Source organism: Leopardus geoffroyi, chromosome D1 (assembly GCF_018350155.1).
Source record: "Leopardus geoffroyi isolate Oge1 chromosome D1, O.geoffroyi_Oge1_pat1.0, whole genome shotgun sequence".
NCBI lineage: Eukaryota > Metazoa > Chordata > Mammalia > Carnivora > Felidae > Leopardus > Leopardus geoffroyi.
In genome coordinates, this window is record NC_059329.1 from 72,095,660 (window position 1) to 72,119,976 (window position 24,317).

At 46.2% G+C, this 24,317-nt stretch overlaps 2 long non-coding RNA genes across 2 annotated transcripts; both read right to left on the minus strand.

The window, feature by feature from the left end:
* Window positions 1-8,239: 8,239 nt before the first annotated feature.
* Window positions 8,240-20,089, minus strand: LOC123602585. The gene is made up of 3 exons (XR_006714511.1): window positions 17,558-20,089; window positions 16,273-16,378; window positions 8,240-9,042 (listed from the first exon to the last, which is right to left on the minus strand). It is a non-coding gene; the product is annotated as an uncharacterized LOC123602585 (long non-coding RNA).
* Window positions 20,090-20,891: 802 nt separating this feature from the next.
* LOC123602586 lies at window positions 20,892-24,265 on the minus strand. Its single transcript, XR_006714512.1, has 2 exons — window positions 23,896-24,265; window positions 20,892-22,085 (listed from the first exon to the last, which is right to left on the minus strand). It is a non-coding gene; the product is annotated as an uncharacterized LOC123602586 (long non-coding RNA).
* Between the last annotated feature and the right edge of the window lie 52 nt (window positions 24,266-24,317).

The following is a 24,317-nucleotide window of genomic DNA, read 5'->3' on the forward strand; positions in this document are numbered from 1 at the left end:
AATTATTTGTGAGCCATGTAAGGACGTTCACGATGAATAGAAATTTCAGAACGCATGATTGGTAAGATAATATCTTGAAAGGGGATTTAGAAGGAAAACCACTCTTTTTTGTTTTTCCTAGAGATTGGAATTGGGAGAGGGGAAGTGAAGATGGGGACTTTCAATTTGACCATGATTGTATCTTTAGTCCTCTTCTAATGACGATGCATTAGGTCTGCATTTGGTCTCAGATACCCTTTTGTCCAAGCACTCAATATTATAACTGCACCATTATCGTACAATGGTCCAGCCCTGTGTGGAAGACCTCCTCCAGGGACAGGAAGCCTACTCCCCTTTGACATTGCCTTTTTGGATAAATGCAATTTCTAGAAAGTTCTTCCATGTATCTCCACATATTTAGATAAAATCTGCTTCCCTTTCTCCAGATTTCAGTTTAACTTTCTTCAGACCATCACTACATCTTGTTTGTGCTTTATTTTTCCCAGAGCGAAGTTTAGTTCATAGCAGGTGCACCTACTATTGGAACATACAGAAATGAGGGTGTGCAATTTCACTCTCCAGTTATAGATTCTGGGAACTGCAAGGGAGATCTCAGATCATCCTGTTAATCTCCGCCCCCCACCCCATTACTTCCCTTACAGAAAGGAAAATGAGGCCCTAGAGGGACAATGTCTTACTGAGGTCCCAGAGCTGGGAAATCAGATCCAGGACTCAGAGGCAGTGAGCCAACTTCCAGCCCAGTCTCCCTGTCCTTCTTCTGCCAGATGCCTCAACAGTCCTCTTCTGAAAACTGGTTGTTCTAGGGGCTGGGAAAGCAGGGAGGTAGCCAGATATATTGGAATCAGACAAATGTGGATTCATATTCCAGTTCTGGGATTTGTACAAACTATAACATTGGGCACATTACTTAACATCTCTGAGTCTCTGTGCCCTCACTTGTAAAATGAGGTGGTAATAATCACCAACAGAGTTATTGTGAGAGAAAAACAAGACAAGGTTTATAATGCACGTCGCACAGTGCCTGGCAGAGAGTAGGAGCTAATTAAATGTGAACTCCATTCCCTTTCTCTGTGGAATACCTTGGTAGCTGAAGTACTCCTTTATCCATCAAGGAATTAACACCACTGTTATGAGATTAATTCACGGCAATGCACATGAAAACAGTGATTCAGATCGTGGCAAAAAACTATAATTAAAGTATCTGGTATTGTTTGATTACAGGGTTGGCTTCACTCACCTCAGCACTTTGTGGGCAGAGAGCAGGCAGCCTGGGGGCAAAGCAGCTTTGTTTTCTGGGAGGTTTCTGACCACTTCTCAGGGCCCTGCTGGGAGGTGATGATTCCTTGGATTCTTGTTTTGCACTGAAGAGCTGGAAGCTTAGTGGGACAGAGTTGAGAGGGGACTTCACATTTACTGAACATCTACTATGTATCAGACCTTTTAAACACTTATTCTTACTTTATTTACCCAGAAATCCCAAAAGGTCAAAACTTGTAACTGCATTGAACAACCAAGAATGCTGAGGCTCAAAGAAATTCAGTAATGCTCAAGACCTCATTCCCAGTAAGGGATGGAGCTGGGTTCGACTCAAGTCCACTAGACTCCAAAGGCTATGTTCAATTCACCATGCAGGCTGCCTCCACCAAATTGACAGCCAACTGAGTAACAGGCACCATTTTTAAGTACTTTAAATGTTATAACCACACTGCTAGTTAGCTATCCAATTGTATTCTCCCCTTCTTTACTCATGAAATCCCAAGTTTTTATTCTAAATACCAATATGGCCATCTGCGGATCATTTCCCAGTTTCCTTTGCAGCTAAGGAAGCCCAAAAGACCCAAGAAGTTGTTGGTTGTAACTACCAGGAAATTTCCTAAACAGATTACCAACATCCTTGACACACACAGTTCTATGTCCTCTGTTCCCTCTACCTTTCCTTCTGCTTCCGGTCTAGAATATAGGCTGAGAGTTGGTGCCTGGCAGTCATTTTGAACCATGAGGTTCATCAGGCGACCTTGAGAATGGAAGATAGTGCCAAAGACGGGAGAGCAGAAAGCTAGAGGAAGCCTGGGCCCCTGACAACTATGGAGCTGCCATGCCAATACTAGATGAGCAAGTTTTGAATTTCTTTTAAATGAAAAGAAATACACCTCTACTCATTGAAGTCCCTTTATTTTTTGTTATCCCAGCTAAACAGAATCCTAACTTATACACCTACAATACATTGGTCAATCCTCCAACAGTTCTATGAGGTAGGCAACATTCTCGTTTTTCAGGTGATGTAACAGAAACTCAGAGAGGTTAAGTGACTGGCCCTGGATCGCTGAGCTAGTAAGTAACAAGAGTGTGGATTTGAACTCAAGCTGACTTATACTCCTAATAATTATATCAGACAGCCGAATTGGACTTAACATCAAAGATTATTTTTCTAAGCTGAAGAACTTTCATGTCTCAGTGGAATTTTCCTTGAGAATCAAACTTTATTTCTGATGGCTTGAGCCCTATTTGCATCTGGCATGAGGTTAGTTTTTCACTTTGTAAGAAATAACATTCTAATGGGTTTTTAAGGGCCCAGAAGACTTGTTAGCCATTCCCTGGCTGCCGCAGGACAAACTCATTAAAAACATCTGAACAAAACCAACAGAACTTGAAGGGCAACAAGAAAATGAAGAAGACGCTGTGTGCATGGGGTTAGAGAATCTGTACAGTAAATCACGAATGTCAGAGGGCCCACTCACCCAACTGGAGTTGGGACTCTGTCCAGGACATTTAACCTGTTTGCATTCCCAGATCCCATAGCTTGGGGATGAGAATGGCAATCACATATTCATTATACCAGAATTTCTTCCCGTGAAACAATTTGGATGTTCCTGGAGTTTTCTCTTAACAAGATTTTACCTTTGTGGAAAAGAGTTTGCCAAGCAAACGAAGGAAGCAAATAAAATTGGAGGAGAACTGTTTAGCGAGCTAAAGAGAACAAATCGTTTTGTGGCACCAGGAAAATACCCAATTACAGTAAAATATGGTTTATCCAGGGTTCTGTTGATTGGGACTTGCTATTAATTGGTATCTGTAATAAGGGGATAATCACACAGATGTGCCAGGGTGGAGGTAAGGAATACTCGAGTATGCCATGCAGAGGTGACTTAGCACAGTAACTACCACAGAGGAGAAAATACATCTTTTATGGAGCTCTAGGACCTAGAGCTGGCCACCATGTTCCCTCTCCCAGCTTTTGGGAAGCAATCTATAGATGATACAGAAACAATTTTAAAAATAGTGAGTGGAGAAAAAGCAATAAATTCTCCCTCCAGGACTGATGCCCTTAACAATCCAGGCAGAGAGCAGAAAGCATTAGCCCCAGTAGCTGCAAGTAATTTTGCAGGCTTTCTGGCAACCTGGCTACCTTTTAGAAGCCCACCTGGTCAAATATCAAGAGGCAGCACAGCATGTATTGTCTTGGGTTTGAATCCTTGCTCTTCACCTAGTTGGCCAAGTTAGTTAGATGTTTGCAAAATGGAGACAGTAATAACCCCCATAGTTGGCTGCAGTGAGGGTTCAATCGGATAATACACATAAAGTGTTAGAATATCTAGCACACAGTTAAGGGTCAATAACTCATGGTCAGTGTCAGTGATTAGAGTTATCAGTGCATGGTCTGCCATGATTTTCTTCCTCCCCTTCCTTCCGTGACAGCCCCATAATGGTTGTCCTCACTCTCATGTGGTGGTGGCTAATCAGGCTTTCTAAGAAAATCAGGAGCCCAGCACAGGGGTAGACCAGGGCAGGCCCTTGTTGGCTTCTATTAAAATATTAGGGCTTAAAATTTGGGTTTAAAATATGGGTTTTAAAATAGGGCTTAAAATATGGGTTTCACTCCTTAATTTTCTGACGACCTGTTGTCTCTGTGACCTTAAGCAAGATCTCAGGAGCTAGGAATACACATGTTTATCTATGGGTGCCTGTGAACTTTTGCTAATTAAAAAGTGTAGTTAATAACTCTTCCTCTTGTGAGTTTTAAGCCTTGTATCTAGTGCCCTGCTCACTATTAAGACTGTTGTGAACTGATGGACAGGTTAGTTAGAGGAATAGCCCGTGGAGGACCATTTAATTTGGAGGACCTCAGCCTAATAAACCATCCCAAACCTTAGCGGCTCAGAACAGCAACCATTCGCTTAGCTGATTATTCTGAAGCTTGCCAATTTGGTTTAGGCTCAGTTGGACAGTTCTTCTGTTGATTGCAAATGGGTTCACTCACCTGCTTACAGTTGACTGCCAGCCAGCTAGGTGACCCTGTTTCTGGGAGTTAGCTGGCTGTTGGGTGGGATGATGGAGGCAATATGGGCTACATGTCTCATCATTCAGCAGGCTAGCTCTGGCTCGATTACATGGGGGTAGTCATGGGGTTGCAAGGGAATCAAGAGAGAGTTAGGTCCCAATGCATAGCACTTTTCAAATCTCCATTTGTACCACAGAAGCCAAAGCAAATCACACAACCAAACCCAGAGTAAGTATGTGGGGGAGCTCCCCAAAGGCATGGATGCAGGGTGGTGTGAACATATCAGGAGCCATTACTGCAACAATCTACCATAAGCACCACGGAACCCGCTCTGGGAGAAGTCGTTCTGAAACAGGCACTTTGTACACATGAGGCCAAAGTGACTTTCCTCTTAATGAATTCCAAGGAGAAATCATTCAGTCCAGTAGTCTGGACAGTTTGAATGATAAAATTCTCTTCCCAACCAATTGAAAGGTTGACTTTTGCGCATAGATTTCCTTAATCTGTGAATTAGGTCCCCAGAATAGGAGGTTTCTAAATTCTCTTTAAACTCTGACATTCTGTGAATCAATACTTTTCTGTTCCAATTAAAGAATAGCTAAAACCTAGCCCAGGAAAGCTCTGTTTTCTCATCTGATGAAGTAGACAGGAAATTTCAACCAGAAGCAACTGGTCAACTGTTAGGATTGAGTGACCAGTGCCTCACCAATGCCTCAGGAAATAGTGAATTCTGTTTATTGAAGGTGATCAAGCACAGACTGGATAGCTGTTTATTTGTTTGTTTTGTTTTGTTTTGTTTTAATCATGTGAAGTTGTGGTTTTTATGGTAGGTGTATGAAGGGACATCAGAATTTTCCTGTTGCTCCTAGCGATTCTGATGCTCACCCCAGAGCAGACCACACGGAGAAGTGGGATTAGTGGTTGCATCAGGTAAAATGTTAGATTAGATTCACTCAGCAATAAGAAGGACAAATGAGCACTTACTGTAAGTAAATCGAGATGCTTTTACATCTTACCTTTCGACTCTTTGAGTACCCGTAACTTTTCTTTACAAAGGGAACAAAAACTCAGAGAGGTGAGAACATTTGCTAAAAGTCATTCCCAACTAGGAAGTGTCTGAGTAGTTCTTTCCCTACGCTCTTGGTGATCTGTTTTCTTCCCTCCTTCCCTTCCATCATTCATTCATTCGTTCAGTCTGTCACTCATCTGGAGTTCACGCTTTGTGAAATTTCTATGAGTTAGGAAAGACAGCCATTCGTTATTCCTAGAGCGTGTGTGAACCTCACGTTCCACACCTTAAGATTTGGGTGTGAATGACATTAGATAATACATGTAAACTCAAGCAGTACCTGGTGACTAGAAAACACTCCCTGAAGGCTGGCTAGTAATATTTTAGGGGAAATGATAGGAAGCTTTTGACACTGAGCCTGAGCTCAGAAAATCTGAGATGTGTGTTCAGAAGGAAACATTTACAAAGGGTTAGAGGACGATGACCAGAGCCCTGGGACCTTGAATCCCGTGGTTGCTGCAGGAACCCTGAGGAGAATGAAGGACACCCTGAGCAGTGGACACCTCCAGGGGGAGCCGGCGGGGCAGAAGCCCAGCCCTGTGTGCTCTCCTCCTCCCACAGCGCAAGCCAGGACCGAGAAGTTCCTTGAAAGGGCTGTTCTTTGGAAGCATGGTGACTTTCTGGAGATTGCCAGAGAGCATACCACCGAGACCACACTGGAGACGTCTGCTCTCTTGAGGTGATGCCCAGGGTAAACATGAGATTGAAGGAGTTCGTTGTCTCCCTGCTCTGTGCTCCCACAGCCCCTCCCGATAGCCCTCTTGGACAAGACCTAAGACCACACAACTCACAAGGGGCCAACATCTGGTCTCCAGAAAACGCTCAGGAAAGTCTTGCCCTGGCAAACTCCTGGAGTGCTGGTCACACCCAGCAGCCGGCCACCTTCTCCTTCACTCTGAGGACGTGACAGATAGCCAGGTCCTGTGTGGGTCCATCATAGGGCAAAAGCATGCCATAGCCTGGCCACCACACAGCAGGAGACTCACATCAGGCTTTTTGCAGGGTCTCCTGGAAGTCCTCTCCCTTGCCCTGGATGCAGATATGCATGCAAGAATATGCTCTCTGAACAGGAATGAGGGCAGGTGGGGGTGGGGGGGAAGGACTGAATATTCTCTAGAAGAAGATCCTTTTCTGCAATCGTTTTAAAGGAACATGCCGATAAGGCAATTCTTGGCAGTGTTGAAAAGAGATTAGAGGTAGCCGGAAGACTTACGTAACTGGAACATGAGATGGAAACAGGTAGCACAGGTGGTTCACCTTCGAATGTGCTCCCACTGGCCCAGCCCTGCCTCCAGGCCCACTAGCGCCTCCTGATGTTGACGCCTGACTCTGTAGCCCAGACCTACAGCTCCAAGCTCAGGCCCAGAGGGTCCCCTGAAGGAAGCCTTTCATTCCAGAACGCTTTGCCACCTTGGAGCCATTGCTGTTACAGAAGCAGTTTCAAGGACCGCAGATAAAAGTCTCAGGGGAAGACAACTTCAGCATTCAGTCTGGTTTGTGCTTTCCAGTGTGCTAAGGGCTTTTCGTATGTAATTCCATTTAAATAGAAAAGCCAAAAAAAAAAAAGAAAGAAAGAAAAAAGAAAAGAAAAGAAAAGGTAATTCTGTGCCATCCTTGGTGCAGCTTGGGATATTAATTTCATTTTTTCTGTTCTCCCTGCATGGTTCTCTCTGCCCTGAATGCTCTTCTCCAGCATGTCCACATGTGCAAACTCCATCAGTCCTCACGGCCCCAGCTCAGGTCCCACCCTCTCTATCCATGAAGACTTCTGGGATCCCCCTCTCTGCCGCCACCACCACTACCCAGTCAGAACGATTTCATCCCATACTAATTCATTCCGTGCCATAGTTTCCTCATCCGTGAAATGGGCATCACAATAGTGCCTGCTCCATGCAATTGTGGCGATCAGTAAGAATGCTTAAAATGAAGCTTAGCATATCGACGAAGCTCGGTAATAATCGTTGTCGTTGCTGTTACTGGCGGATGTGACTTCTCTCCATTGTTGTACTGTGAGATTGTGGAGATGGGGCAGGGACGAGGGCTAATCCGTCTCTGAACCCTAGAGGTCAGTAGATGGCCTCGATACCCAACAGCTCTTCAGGCTCTGTAGAATAGCTGTGAGATGTGTGCATACACGAGTGGCAGGGGCCAAAGGTGAGAGCGATCCGTGAGCCAACAAACACACTGCTCATCACCCCTCCCTCTGCCTGGCCATCTTTCTGGGCTACTGTCACTATCGCTCAAAGCAAGCCAACCCGTCCTGGTGCTGGCTGCCGGCCTCCTTGCCTCCAAACAGCCACCAAAGAGGTGCCATTACTGTCGTGCAGGTGACAGCATCGCGGAAGCCGCCTTTGGCAATCTGCCTCGTGGGGGCTGGTGCAGGTAGAACCTGGGCCCCTGGCAAAGCGGGGGCTCGGTGTGGCCGCAGCCCCAGCCCTGCCTCGGATACCCATGAAAGCAATGAACGCGGCGCGCCTTTGACTCTTTACCTTGTCTCTTACGCTTCTTGCAAGGCATGGACGGTTCTAATGGATGTCAGACTTTGAATTTCTTATCATGTTGTTTATATCTAATAAGTGACTCGCCCTGTTTTTTTAAAAGTCAGCTTTTAAAAATACTGTGTTTGAACATCTGTCAAGGGCTGGGGATTAGTTGAATAGGCAGTGGATGCCAGGATATTATATTCTCTCTTATCCTTTATACTGTAATTATCTTGATCCTCAAACAACTCAGCGCCAGTTACAACCACTTTCGCAGACTTGTTGTTGCTGCAAATTCAAAAAATTATTTTATTTGAATCTAAATTAAACTGATATGTAACAAGGTTTTTTTTTTTCATGCGAAGTCTCAAAAAACAGTATCTGCAGATGATTAAAAAACAGTAAAACATGGACAATTTCAAAGTTTATTTCAAGAATAAACTCATGAAAATTCATCTAATTACGCAGCAGTGTACCAAAAATAATCTTTTCCAAACCTAAATGTGTTTAACAAAACACACAGTCAGCTAAGCCAAATGAAAGCAAACGTGTGTTTATGCCACAGTCACCCCCTCCCCTTGGTGCTCGAGTGGGCAGGAGGGCTTGGCAGAGTTTGGAAGCCTGTTGGCGGCTTCTGTGTCCTGAGCCGCGCTCGTCAACGTTTCCAGCGAGGGGCCATTGGCATCCACTGGTCACGGAAATAGGCCCTGTTGTGAGTGGTCTCGGTTCCCGGCCATGTGCACAGCTGGGTGTGGAGAACTTCGAGCATTTTGCTCTCAGGAACCGTCTCGGGCAGAAGACACAACCAGACTATCGCGCACGTAAATAACGCACAGCCGGGCCTTGGCCGCTGAGTCACAATCATAGTGGCAACGGCTACCACGTAGTGCGCCCTTGCTGTGAGTCAGGTATTTACTCGAGGGCCTTACATTCATTTTGTCAACTGATTCATAGAGCAAGACTGGGAGGTGGTGTGGTTACCCTATTTTAAAGGTGCAGAAACTGAGATTCATAGGTAAATACCCTTCCTAAGATCACTCAAACAATTGGTTGAGCTGAGATGGACTCTGCCTGCCTTCCAAAGCCATGTTCACCTCTGCTCTATCACGCTATGTTAGCTTGGTCCGGGGCTGGCTTCTTTGGGGAATCCGTGGGAACCTAGCTTTCCCAACCCAAACAGCGACTTGTCCTTCTCTGCATCTCAGTATGTTCACCTGAAAAATGGAGAATGCAAGCCTTAGGACATAGTAATAACTCAAAAAGTCATAAAAGATTATTATTCCATTAGACTATACACTCTCGGAGAGCAGGAAGGTATCTATTTTATTCATAATTGCATCCCTCAGACCTTCCACATAGTAGCGCTTAGAGTGTTGGCCATATACTAGTCATTAATGCATGGGAAGTAAAAAAAAATAAGAGAAGTGTCCTTCCTATAAATTGTGGCATATTTGGGAAAAGAAGACTAATCCACGTAAGCAGAGGAGAGACCCACTCCAGGGAACATTCTGTTATAAGAATATTGACTAGGCTCATCAATAATGTCATATTGGAAGCGTACCTTGCCATGTATTAGAAATTGGGTTCTGGTGGGGCACCTGGGTGGCTCAGTCGGTTAAGCATCCGACTTCGGCTCAGGTCATGATCTCGCAGTTTGTGAGTTCGAGCCCCGTGTTGGGGGCTCTGTGCTGACAGCTCGAAGCCTGGAGCCTGCTTCAGATTCTGTGTCTCCCTCTCTCTCTCTGCCCCTTCCCTGCTCATGCTCTGTCACTTTCTGCCTCAAAAATAAATAAAACATTTAAAAAATTAAAAAAAAAAAAGAAGAAAAAGAAATTGGGTTCTGGACCCAGTGCTCCAATTTCCTAGCTGTCTGGCCCAGTCACTTTTTTTTTTTTTTTTTTAGGTTTATTTATTTATTTTGAGAGAGAGAAACAGAGAGAGGGAGGTAGGGAGAGAGAGGGAGAGAGAGAATCCCAAGCAGGCTCTGCACTGTCAGCACAGAGTCCAACACAGGGCCCCATCTCACGAACCATGAGATCATGACCTGAGCTGAAATCAAGAGTGTCAGGTGCTCAACTGAGTGAGCCACCCAGGTGCCCCCAGGCAAGTGTTTGAGCCTCTCTGAGCTTCTGTCAGGGAAGAGTCATAATGGTCTCACTCTGCTTTTCTCTTTGCATGGCTGTGAGGATCTCCCAAAATACAGTAAGCACTGTCACGTGCTGTATGAAATGTCATGACCATCATCACTTTTTGACAGTGAGAACAGGCAGATGAGGTTGAACTCACTGGAGGAAATGGTTAGAGGTTTGAAACATGAAGGGGGAGCCACATTTCATTGTGGATTATAATGGATTTCCAGGAGAAGAACTAAAATCAAGGATCTATATCAGATTCAAATCCTATGTTTCCAGAAGCCTATATCATCCTGGGGGTTCTCACTCAATCACTTGCCTCCCAGTGGCAATATTAGACACTCCCTAAATGTTTTTCAAATGTAGCTCATTTGTCTTAATTGTGATAAAAGAGTTGGATTGAATTAAAGGAAATAGGGTTGAAACTTAATTACAACCCACCCACCCCCAAACACACAAATAAAATAAAATCACCAAATCAACTGTCTTCATGAAGTTCTGCGGTCTGCCCCACCTCTCTACCTTTTCCTTAACTGAAGCAGAGAACAAGAGGAAAGAGCCTGGCTGCTAGAAAGGGTAGTAGGAATGTGTCCTTGGACACCCAGGGGGAAGGAACCTGGGACTTCCGGGAAACAGGAAGTCCCCATCTCCCTTCAACTCCTTGAAACATGCTTTCCAAGATTGGCTTAAAAAGTGAAGGTTTTTATCTCAACATTCAGCTATTGATTCATGGAATATTTTCAATTTCTGCTGTGTGCCTGGCACTGTGCTAATCCTTGGGTCTCCAGGCTTTTCTTATTTTGTATCTCTGTGACCTTGGGCAAGTCCCTCAAAGGTTCTGATCCTCAGTTTATTTGGAGAACTGACATCCTTTTTTACATGCCTTCCAAAGTTAGTAGAATGATTGAATTAGGTTAAAATGCTTAGCACACTATCTGACCTATAGCGATTACTTTAAAAGAAATAGTAAAGAATTGAAGATTAAAAGGAAAGAAAGAAAGAAAGAAGGAAAGAAAGAAAGAAAGAAAGAAAGATCTCTGGATATAATAGTGGGATAAGCCATAGAAAGAACTAATTATAGTTAGCAGTTGGAAGAAACACATGCATGTTTTGCATGCATGTGCAAAACACAGACTGGATTCTGCTAGCCCCTTCTCAAACACCCTCTGTGTCTACCACACCATTCCGCAGGAGCCCAAACTCCTGAGGCCCTGGCCACCCTCCAGACCCATCTCTCACAACCCCAACCTTAGCCCCCACTCTTTCGCCACGTGTGGGTTCTCTTGGCTGGCTCTTGAAGAGACAGTGTTCTTTCGGGCATCCCCACCTTTGTCCAGGCTGTTCCCTCTACTTGGAAAAGCCCCAGTCATTTACAAGACCCAGCTGAATAGCAGCCCCTCTTGAAGACCCCCGGTCTTGTCCTCCTGTCCAGGCAGAGTTTTGTTCCCTCCTCTTGTCCCCACAGCATTTGGACAGTTGACACAACGTTCTTTTTGTGACCGGTTTTCCAGTAGACCACGGGCTTCCTGACTTAGGAGCCTCTCCATCATGGAGGGGTCTGGCCCAGTGCCTGACATGGGGGCGTTTAGTGACGGAAGAGGTAGAGAGAGGTGAGCAGAGAGGCAGGAAAAGATCAAGAAATTCTTGACAGTGGTTCCCAGAGATGGGGGGTGAGTCCAGGGATGGGCTACTAAGGCTCACCTGGAAAAATTCTGAAAACAAAACAAAACAAAGCACACATATATTACGTCCTCCTAGGATTGCTGATGTGTGGACCCAGGTAAAAATGGATTTACCTAGAAGCTAATGAAGCTTATACTTTAGGAACCTTCACTTGCACACCATTCCAGCACCTGGCGAGGTGCATTTCTTGTTTATAATTTTTTTGTTTTTTTACTTTTCTAAAAGTTTATTTATTTAGGGAGAGAGAGCCCAGGCAGGAGAAGGGCAGAGACAGAGGGAGAGAGAGAATCCCAAGCAGGCTCCATGCTGTCAGCACAGAGCCTGATGCAGGGCTCAATCTCACAAACCGTGAGATCATGACTTGGAACGAAACCAAGAGTTGGATGCTCAACCAATTGAGCCACCCCGATGCCTCTATAATGTTATGTTTCTTTAAAAAGGTCCCTCCATACAGAACGAGCTCAGGCCCCATAAAACCTGGACCACATCTGGCCCCGGGATCTGGAGTTTTAATAACTTGCTAAGTGATTCTGGTACACAGCCAGGGTTGGAGATCACTTGCTACTCAATCAATTTACAGACCAGAAGCATCAGCTTCACGGGTGAGTGTCTTAGGAATTTAGAGTCTCAGGATTCACTTAAGACCTATTATATCTGAGTTCACATTTTTACAAAATCTCTGGGCTGACAAATGTCCATTGACAGATGAATGGATAAAGAAGATGTGGTGTGTATGTGTGGGGGTGTGTGTGTGTGTAATGGAATATTACTCAGCAATCAAAAATAATGAAATCTTGCCATTTACAACAACGTGGATGGAACTAGAGGGTATTATCCTAAGCGAAATGTCAGAGAAAGACAAATACCGTATGATTTCACTCACATGTCGAATTTAAGAAACAAAACAGATGCACATAGGGGAAGGGAAACAAAAGGAAGATAAAAACAGAGAGGGAGACAAACCATAAAAGACTCTTAAATACAGAGAACAAACTGAGGGTTGTTGCAAGGGTATTGGGTAGGGGGATGGGCTAGATGGGTGAGGGGCATTAAGGAGGACACTTGTTGGGAGGAGCACTGGTATTATAGGTAAGTGACAAATCACTAGATTCTATTTCTGAAATTATAACTACACTATATGTTAACTAACTTGGATTTAAAATTTTTAAAAATTGGGGCGCCTGGGTGGCGCAGTCAGTTAAGCATCCGACTTCTGCCAGGTCACGATCTCGCGGTCCGTGAGTTCGAGCCCCGCGTCAGGCTCTGGGCTGATGGCTCAGAGCCTGGAGCCTGTTTCCGATTCTGTGTCTCCCTCTCTCTCTGCCCCTCCCCCGTTCATGCTCTGTCTCTCTCTGTCCCAAAAATAAATAAACGTTGAAAAAAAAATTTTTTTTAAAATTTTTTAAAAATTAAAAAAATAAATAAATGACAAAATCTCTGGGCTGGTTCACATGAAGACATTGCATTCAAAATAAAGTTTGTGAAGTGTGGCTCTCATTTTTTGTCCGAGAGAAATATTATTTCCAGCCGTGAGATTAAGGAGGCCTTCTTGGAGGAGGTGATCTCCGAACTCGGCCCTAAAGGAGAAGCAGTATTTGGGTGTGTGAAGTATATTCCAGCAGAGGGAGCAGTGTTAGTAGACTCACTGAGGTGGGGAGTGTGGGTGTGTACAAGTGGTCCAGGGACTTCGGGCTGGAATTAGGCAAGGGCAATTGCACGGAAGCTGCCTGGAGTGGAAATGGGAGCGGCAGGCAGGCCGTGAAGGCACTCGTGTGCTGGGTTAAGGCCCCTGGATTCTAACAGGTAGGAATGTGGAGGTTTGGTGTTTGGTTCCAAAAGATATGAGAGATTAAGCTGCAAAAGCAAGACTTGCCCTGGAAGACGGTAGGGGCCACGGATATTCAATGCATGCTCAGGTACAGATCACTTATGCCCCAGCCTTTCCTGAAGAAAGTACTGGAAAGGAAGGGACAGGAGGCCAGAAGAGAGGGCTGAAAGAAATTACTGGAGGTCCTCATATTTATTTCCACCCTGGAGGGCTGCTGAGAGTCTCCACCTTGCTTGCATACTGGAAACTCCATGACCACTGGCTGATGGAGGTGTAAAGAGGGGAAGGAGCTGGTGTGGTCCAGGCTGAGCCCTGTGAATTCCCCATCACTCCCCATTCCTTCCGGCCACCACCTGCAGCTTCTTCTAGTTCACTCATTCCCGTGGCCCCAACTAAACGTCCTGCAGGGTTGGGCCGCCTGGGTGGCTCCGTGGGTTAGGCTTCCGAATTCGGCTCAGGTCATAATCTCACGGTTGGTGAGTTCGAGCCTCGTGTTGGCCTCTGTGCTGACAGCTCAGAGCCTGGAGCCTGCTTCGGATTCTGTGGCTCCCTCTCTCTCTGCCCCTCCCCTGCTTGTGCTGTCTCTCTTTCTCAAAAATAAGTAAATAAATACACATAAAACAAACTAACCTCCTGTAGGTTGTTAGGAAGGTTAAAGAGGAGAATATAGCACAGTACCAGGAATCTATTAGGACCTGAAAAAATGCATGAAATCCTTTGAAACTTGGCATCAGAGCTCATGGCCCATGCATTTTTCTACCCTATACCTGGTTCAAATTCTAATACATAGTGGATTTTCAATGAATGACTCCTGGAGAAAGTGGCCAAAATACCAGCTAATGGGAAACTCATTGCCATTTGGCCTCGGAGAAGGTTTTGTTAAGGGCTGTGATATTACACACACTTTAATAACGCACACCAGTCACAATGTAGTGGGCATTTACTGTGCCCATCACAGTGCTAAGCATTTTGCCTCTATCATTTCACTTAGTCCCATCCTACTGATGAGGAAAGGGGGCCTGAGAGATGCTGAGCATCTGGCTCAAAGTCCCGCTGCCATGAAAAGGCAGAGCTGGAGACAGACTGAACATCAGTGGGAGATGAGAGCAGCATTCAAGTGCAAAGCTTTTTTCTGGTGTCACCGGTAAACGGGGTCCCATAGGGAAATGCACATTTGGTTTTTCCCCTCCCCCACCTCGCCTTTCTCAGATGTTAGGGAGAGTCAACATCACGCTTCAAACTGGTGGACTTTGTACACTCAGTGTCAGAGAAAACACAGAGAAAACATCCCGGATGATCTTGTTCAATGCTGCTGTCTTACAGATGCTAAAATGGAGGCCCAGAGAGGTTGCCTGAATTGCTCGAGGTAACACAGCATTGAGAGTGGGAGGGCTGGGCCCCATGTTAGATTTTCGGCTCTCATCATACGGTTCTTACCTTAAGATAAAAACAAACATTAAGAAAAAAGGTTATCTTTCTCACTCTGCCTTCACTTCTTCACATCTTTCTCCCTTTATTAGCCTTCCTCTTCTCTTTGACTTCATTCGGCTCTTTATTCGTTCAGCAAATATTTAATGAGGCACTGCTCTAAGCATTTTACATGTACTGGGTTATTTAAACCACGCAGAAACCTTGTGATGCAGTCACTATCATTATTCCCATTTTACAGATGAGGCACATGTGGCTCAGAAACCTTAGACAAATTGCCCAAGGTCAGAGAGTGGGAAGGCGGTGAGGACCTACGGAGATATCTGTGTTGATATGTCCTCCAAGTGCCTGATGGCCACTGGAGGTGAATGCCTCCAGGAGGGACAGGAGGGACAGGTGTTCCCATGTGTCTTTTATCATATTTCTCCTTAGTTGTTTTTTGGAGAATAATCCTCACGTGGTTTGCCCCAGGGCATGAAGGGGGGGACTGCACTGCACTTGGGGCTGTGGGTCATGTGGTTTAGAGCCCTGAGAGCTGGAACTTAGCTATGTCTCTGCCACTCACTAGCTATCACATAGGATGAGTCAATTCATCCCAATTTGCCTCATCTGGAAAAGGGCAACAATAGTCAATTCTACCCGATTGTGTGTGCATCAGAGGAGTAAACTGAGGTAAAAGTAGTTTATCATACCAAAAGGCAGAACCAAAGAGAAATCAAATAGCCATCAACCTTCCTCTGCATTTTTTGTATAGATGTTTGTTAAAAAAGGAAGAAGGGAACTCTGCGGGGTGCCTGAGTTTAAGATAAGGATGACCCAGAACCCAAAAAGGAAGGAAGGCTCTGGAGATGATCTCTCTGTGGGTAAGGGTAAGAAGATGGATCATTTTGGAAGAGCCCAGGGGATAGTTAATGGTCTCTGGTTAAATGGATGGTTGTAGTCATTTATTCGTTCAATAAGTATTTATTGAGTATCTCCCATGTGCCGGCCACAATGCTAGACAATGGGGTGGAGTGGTTTACAGAACAGACATAGCCCAGATCCTCATGAAGCTTACGGTCTACTGAAAGTCGGACACAGAACAAATGCATACAGCATCTAAATGCATTATTTTAAACTGTGACATGTTTTCTATAGGAGAGGAAAGACAGCATTGGAGGACTCAATACCCTACCTCCCCCATTCTCCCCCCTGTAGTACCCCCTGTGCCTCCCAGACCACCCCATCTCCTGCCACCCACCAACTGCTTTTCAAAAGATCATAGGCCTCTGCCTATGTAGGTTTATATTCTCTTGATTCAATGCGTATCTTAGTTCGCTCAGGCTGCTATTATAACAAAATCCCCAAAGCGAGGTGACTTATAAACAACAAACTTTTAGTTTTCACATCTCTAGAGGCTGGCAAGTCCAAGATCACACGGCTGGTAGATTCATGAGGGGACCCGCTTCCTCACTGATGGCAGTCTCCCTGCACTGTAACCTTGAGTGGCAAAAGGGGCAAGACTGTCTTTTATGAGGACACTAATCCCATTCATGAGGGTTCCACCCCCATGACCTCCCAAAGGTCTCACCACTGAATATGGTCACCTCGGGGGTTAGAATTTCAACAGGAGAGCCTGTTAGGGGAGGGGGGTGGACACAAACATCAGCCCAGGGACAATGAACAATCTTTTGAATGCGCAAGAAAAACCTGTACACATATCTCCAAGGGTTCGGCTGCTTTCACAGTCCGACTTGACCGCAGCCCTCTTCGATGGGCTTCCAGCATCTTATTAGTCCCACTTTACAACTACAATGTTCACGACAGTACAATGACTTGTCTAAGATGACACGGCCAGTAAGGCCACACTAGAGCTCAGGATTCATGCTCTAAGAGAGGGTGACATAAAGGGATCCAGAGCGTATAGAAAAGGCTGAGAGCATGCCTGACTCAGAAGGAGGTCAGACCTCCAGGACAGTGAAGTTCTAACCCTTAGGAAGCTAGAACGGAGACAGCAGCCATTTTTGGAAGACCCACGTCCAGTCCAGTTTGGGCGGCCAGAGAGGGCCCTTTAGGCCCAGAAGCAGGATTTTCAGAGCTCTAAAGGGAGCCATAGTCAAGTCTGGGATGGGGAGCAAGGGGCTTGCCTGTTACTCCAGTCTCTGTAAGGGCAGGGCCCCAGTCACCCCCATAAGGGCGCACGCCAGAGGACCAGGGCTTCGGGTGGCCTGGCTGAGTTGCTCCCACACAACCGCCACGCAATACTCCCCGGGAACAGGGTTCCAGGCATTGGGACCTGAGCTGGTCTGTCGGCCCACCCCATGGCCGCTTCCGAGGCCGGCCGGGCCCGGCCGTGCAGTTCCCCGATGCGGACAGTAGGTGGCAGTGGGTCGTGAGAAATCTCGGTCGTCGCCGGGCAGGGCGCGGAGACCCAACCCGGAGAAAAACGCGGCTGGGCTTGGGCCGCGGCGCCGAGAGAAACGCGCCCCGGGGTGGGGCGTGGGGGCCGCCCCGGGCCGTCGGCTTCGGCCGAACCGAGTCTGCGAGGACCTGGGAGGTAGCGCGGGACTGGGACCTGAAAGGGCTCCCTGGGACTCGTGGCCCCCGTAGGCTGCGCGGTCCTGGGGCGCCCTGGGGACCCTGGCCCCCTGGGGAGGGCCCTGCCCACTGGCTCCTTACCCAGAACGAGTGCCTGGCGTGGGAATTTACTTCCTGAGCGAATAGCTTTGTTGTTTTGTTTTTTAAGTGAAGGAGAAACAGCCGTTCAGAGAGGTTAAGGGGTCTGGCTGTGGCCACAGCGCGCGACCGTGGCCGGGCAGGATTCGAACCCTGCTCCGCGCGCGTGCCCGGAGCCCGCGCTTCCACCCGCTGAGCAGCACCCTTGGGGCCTCCGGCGCGAGGAGCGCCCGCTGTCCTGCGGGCGGCCTCCGTGGCCTTTCCGGTGACGGGCTCTGCTCAGCGGTGCTGTGGCCCCGGGCTGGTGAGCCTCGGTTCTGGAGCACTGTCCCCGGAGGGGAGTGGCTGCGATGGCCTCTCCTGCGCTGCCAAGCCCAGCGGCAGGGGCCCGTCTCCCGCAGAGGGGGCCTGGCCCGAGCCGCCCCCTCCTGTCTGCCTCCTCTTCTAAGTCAGACTGGCTCTCCCAAGCGCTTTTACTCTTGGGAATTCGTTACATCTTTACTACCCCTCCGGGAGGCAGGCAAAGAGGGGCTTGCATTTACAAAAGAGAAAACTCGGGCTTCCGGAAGAGGTGATCCGCCAAAGGGGGCAAAGCTAGGGCATGGCTGAGCCTGGTCTGGAACCCCAGTCCTCCCAGTTGTCCCCCCACCCGCCTACCCCCAGTCAAGGCAGGGCAGGGGGTGCGGGTCCCCCGCAGGGGAGGCCACTTCTGGCCTCTTCCACTCCCGCGGCAGGCAGGCGGGGAGCAGCGGACAAATTAATTCACGCTATCTTTACATTATGTATAATGCTGCATGATTTTATTTTGCTTCATTCCCGAAATCTTTTACAGTAATTAGTAGCCGAGTAAAATATAAAAATCAATGCAATATAACACTTTAATGGTAATAATACACCATCCTGTCTAATTAATAAAATCTGTTGTTTCCAAGCTCGATTATTTATTTGACAAATTGATAGCACACATCCTGTTCATACCCTCTTCCCCGGCGCACATCCTTTCAATTTATTGAATCAAATTGTAGCAGGAAAATAAACAGATTGTCTTCTGACCTGACAAGCAAGTGAGAAATAAACCCCTCACTCATACATCCCTAATTGTTCTCAACAATATTCCCGAACACATGTCCAGATTGGTTAGAGATGAATCTCGGCTTCTTCCTCCTTTAAAAAAAAAAAAAAAAAGCTTCTCCTTATTTCACGAAAAAGAGTCGGTCGGAGCTTTCCTTTCCTCTGGGCAGTGTTTGCATTGGGGCAGTTTGGGGGACTGAATTTTGTGACTGTGCTCAGAGACTCCGAGGACAAGGAACGGGACAATTTTTCTGGCTCTGGGGAGAGGAGGTCTCTGATGATTCAAGCTGCCCCTGGAACACTGAGCCCCTGTCAGAGGCAGCAGAGAGGGTCAGCAAGGGAGCAGGGAGGAGGCAGATGGAAGGGTTGTCATCAGGAGTTGGGAAAACAGACCCCAGAAAAGGGTTAGGGCAGGATCCTCAGGCCCGGCGATGCTTGTGGGTAGGGGCAGGGGCAAGGAACAATGTCCAGGGTTTTCCTAGGTGAAACGTGGGATGAGACACTGATCTAATTACAGACTCAAATGTGTGTTATTTTATGTAACATGGGGACATTTCATATGCTAAGTGTGAAAATATGAGAGCATTTTAAGCTATAAATAGGGCCTTAGAGATAGAGGCAGAGATACCAACACAGAGACAGAGACACAGACAGAAAGCCACAGAGAAAGAGCAAGACAGAAAGAGAGGAAAAAAAAGAGGGAGACTCACCATCTGCAGGTTATTTTGTAGCATTTTTCTCTGAAAGAAAAATTGTGATGTGATCTGTGTTTGGGGAAAAGCTGTGCTATCCTCAGCTTTCAAGCTACATTTACTGGAATAAAAAAAAAGGGAAAAAAAATCTCCAAGTGCACACAGGTGAAGGAAGTCACCCTCTCATGGAAACAGGACTCAAAACACACACAGAGATGTCCACACCTAAACATACACACGCATACACACACAGACTCCTTTCTGATGAAAAGTTCTATAACCCCATGTGCACCAGGCCCATCATGCGGGTACACACACACACACACACACACACACACACACACTCACTGCAGGTATGCAACGACAGACATGCCACAAAGGCACACACACCCTGCTGAGCCCGGGCCATTGCATCCAGGCACGCATGCCACATTGCTGAGACTTTCTGAGCTGCCACGGTAGCTCCCATATTCCCTTGAAGTTTCAATACTCTGATCTTATTAAACCTCCCCAGGTCGTCTCATCTGATCCATCCACCTCCCACTCCTGCCACCATTTTGTGCTAATGTCTTATTTTAATAATAATAATAATACTTAAGATAAAATTTTCCCAAGAGCATTTCCTACTCTCTCCGGAAGCCCATCAAGTAGGTGGTCACTTCAAGCTTTTTGCCAACACACAAATATAAAGAAAAGTGATCAACAAGGGCAGTTGGGGGTGCCTGGGTGGCTCAGCGGCTGACTTTGGTTCAGGTCATGATCTCACGGTTCATGGGTTTGAGCCCCACATAGGACTTTGTGCTGACAGTGAGGAATCTGCTTGGAATACTCTGTCTCCTTCTCTCTTTGTCCTTTCCATTTTCTCTCTCTCCCTCCCTCAATCTCTCTCTCTCTCTCTCTCAAAATGAATAAATAAGCATTATAAAACATAAGGGCAGTTGGGCTACTTTATCTTGTATAAAGCATTCCCTATGAATTGTTTTAGGACAGGGGTTCTACCCCCATTTTATGGATGAAGAAACAGGTAGTTTCTTTCCAAGAGAAAACAGTTGGGGTATTCATTGAAAACTAATTTTTACTGAAAACTTTCCATGGGTCAGAGACTATCTAAATGCTTTACAGGCAGTATTTCATTTAATCCTCACAATAACTCTGAGAGGGGTCCAGTTATTACATCCAGTATGATATTCAGAAGGCTTGGGTAATGTGCCCCAAATTATACAGCTGATACACGACAGGGCTGGGATTTGAACGATCGTCTGTCTGGACTGGTAATCCCTCAAAGCTGTGTTCCAGTCCCAGCACTGAGAGTCACTGGCTGAGTGACTCTGAGCAAGTAACATATCTGAGACTCAGTTTCCTCAACTATAAAACGATGAAAATTCTCTCACCTTGTGGGATGGATATAAAGGTTAAAGGGGACATGATTATAAAATAATGTGCCTCGTAGAGTGGCAGGCACGCATTAGGAGTTTAATAAAGACCATTTTTTTCCTTCAATTTCCCCTTTTGTTCTTCTTATGTGAGCCACTCCACCAGAAATTGCTAGAAAGAGAACTCAGTAGGCTGGGGCCGCACCGAGTAGAGCTCGGGGTTCCAAGCCTTGGTTTCACCATTTGCAAAATAAGGAAAGAACAGCTTTTTGTGAAGACAAAATGGGTTAAAGCATAAGAGGGCAGGACAGTGCCTGGTATACAGTTGGTGCTAAATAAATATTTGTAAAAGGAAAGAAGGGAGGGAAGAAAGAACCTGGCAAATGGTGCCCAAGTGCTCAAAAAGAAACTGTGCCCCAGCAGCTGTCAGGGCCTGGGACAGGTCCCACACTGGCTCCACCAAGCAGTGGGCAGGAATGTTCCAGCGGGTGGTGGATGTCCTGTGGACCTGCTCCGTGCCATCGATCAATATGTTTTATGATGGGTCTAATTAAGCTCTCTAACGAGAGATCACGAGATGACAATTTATCCCAGAGCCATCACTCATTAAAATGCTATTTCAGGAGATGACATCGTTCCAGCCTTAATTGGAGGAGTTCGCGTGACTGGAATCCCTTGGGAGCCAAGATGTCCCTTGTCACTCCTCACCTCTGTGGTGAGGGGCTCAGACGGGGCCTGAGAGGCACACGAATTCCTCAAGTGTTGCAACAGCCCGGGGCCCCCCTCCTTTATTAAGGTTGTCCCCTCCGGCAGGTGAGACACCGGCCGGTCACCAACTGGGGGCAGGCAGCCTGTGGCTGTGCAGAGGCTCACATCCAGAATCCAAAGCTGGGAACTCTCTCATCAGCTCCACCAATGTCTAGTCACATAGGCTGGGGAAGGGACTGTCCTCGTTCAAGCCTTGGTCTCCTCATCTGTAGAGAAGCCATGATGATGCCTTCCCTGCCCATTGAGTTGTTCGGAAGATTAAAGGAAGTTGTGGTGAGGCTTACAGAACAGAGGAGTGGAAAGAGCACAGACGTTGAGTGGAAGTCTGTAGGTCCAAATCTCTGTTCTATGACTCACTAGCTGTGTGACTCTAGACAAGTTACGTAGCATCTCTGAGACCTGATGTCTTTGTGTGGCAAAATGAATCAGTAATAGTACCTACTTCAACAGGCTGCTGGGAGGATTTTAAGGATTTTATATTCAGCTTGGTTTCTCAATATCCTGGGGCCACAGAGATGAGGAGGCGCGGCAGTTTTCTGAGGGATCCTGTCATATCTTAGTGTCCACAGAATAATACACCAAGGACAAATGACAAATCTGAAGTGGACCTGATTCAGCCATGGAATCCTAGAAGACACAAGGGAGGAGGTGATATTTTAGCTAGACCTGAAATAGGAGATCATCTTCAGTTGAAGAATAAAGGAAAGAGCATCCTGGGGTAAAGGAGCAGACAGCATAAGCAAAGGGACTGGGGTTGGAGAAAGTTGGTGTGTTCAGAATACAGTGAGCAGAGGGAAGTAGTTTGTGGGTGAATAAAGGGCATGGCATAATCAGAAAGGGAAAGAAAGCCAGAAGGGCAAGCAGAGAGCAGGTTTTAAGGTCCCTGAATGCCATGCAAAGCATTTGGATTTTATTACGAAGGTCACTGAAACCTCACAAAAGATGAGTCTGATAAAATACCATTATAGAACATGGACCTCAGAGGGGAAAAGCAGATTCAAGTGCTTCTGCCAACAAAGGTGGCTTGGAGCCTGGAGACTATACAGCGTGAACCTCATCTGTCCACCAAGATCAGGAAGCCCAGAGCCCCTGTGTGCTAAATGCCATGGTCGTCCGGGGAGCACATCAGGAAACAAAAACTGTGATGGTGCCTTGAACTTGAAACTGCTTTTCTCCCAGAGAAGGAGAGGGAAACTGTATTCACTGAGTTGCTCTCATGCTTCCGGGATGTGGCATTTAATTCTGCTCGCACTCTCAATGAGGGGTCACTGTCCCCATTTACCAAACAATGCATTTAAGTCCCAGAAATGGACAGCTAATACGAGCATTCACATTCGATGCTTAGTCAGGTGGTCCCAAGGCAGTGCCACCACCACTGCACGCTCTCTCACAAAAAGTTGTCACATCTCGGACCTCCAACCTTCACTGATTTGAGGTATGGGCAATTTATCTCTATTTTTCAGAGGAGGATCCTGAGACACAGAGAATTCTCCAAGAAGCATCTTGCCCATGGACACCTTCTGTCAGATAACTTTCTGATAAAAAACAGAGCTGCAGCTCTTAACTGATAGCTATGGTGCTGAGGAACGTGTTTTCCTGGAACTCTGGGACAGAATTGATGGCCTGATTCCAATCCGCCTTTCCAGAAGCCATTTGCCTTTGCTCATTCCTGCCTTCAAGGGCATATGTGGCCACTCCTGGCTCTTTGATGTTTGAAGGGGTAGAGACAGGGAATGGACACCTCCTCCTATGACATAATAAAATCATTCCCTTAACCAAAAAGGTGGGGAGGGGTCCACCATTTCCAATTAGAGTGCTTTTCAGGAAAAAAAAAATGGGGAAAAACATAGTTAAAAATATTTGAAGAAAGAACGCACCCTGAAATGTGAAATTGTTCAGAAAGTATTTGTAATAGGATTCAAAGTGTTCATGACAGCCACTACTTACACTGTTTAAAAAGTTGCAATTAGTACCAAAAGGCTTGGATGAAGAAAACATCATATCATAGGCATATTTATAAAACAACTTCCATCAGCCAAAGGAAAAATGGACAGAACTCTATTACAAGCTTTTTATATTTGAAGAGCAATTTCTAATAATACACCGAGAAGCCATTTCTGAAATTGACTTAGTGTGCATGATCTGGGATTAATGTTTCCTGCAAAATCACATGCTCGTTTGAACGTAAACATTTTGCACTTCCGTTCCACCTCCTGGTTCAGAAGAATGCACCTCCAATGTGTAAAATGATCTATCAAAATTAATTGTGAATGCCCTAATCCAATCAAGTCCACCTCATTAGGCAAACATTTAAATTATTAAGTTAAATAGTGGGGTATTTCAATATAATCTTGTTATGCTATTTTTATGGCAATACAAATGCTGTCTACAGATGGGCTCAGCTTCTCGGCATCGTTCTTATTGTTAATGCACTTACCCTCTCCATTTCCGGCTTTCATCCAAATGTGTGACATTGGTCCACAACCGCTCACTCTCTCGCTGCTTCATAATTACTGAGGGAACACCTACTATGGGCTAATATTTGAAAGCTGGAGAAGACCTTCAGGGTTATCTAGTCACCTCTTTTCGCAGATGTAGGAGCCAAAGTTCTGAGAGGCTGGGTGATTTTTCCTGGATCACACACGGCAAATTTGTGGCAGAGATGCAAGGAGAACGCTGAGTTCCTGACTGCATCCACCCTTCTGCTCTCTTCTTTTCACTCTCCTGAATTGGTTTCTCTGTCTCCTTTCTTCTTTGACTCGGATAAAAATATAGAAATAAAATAGATCAGGGGGTGCTTGGGTGGCTCAGTCAGTTGAGCGTCTGACTCTTGATTTCAGCTCAGGTCATGTTCTCAAG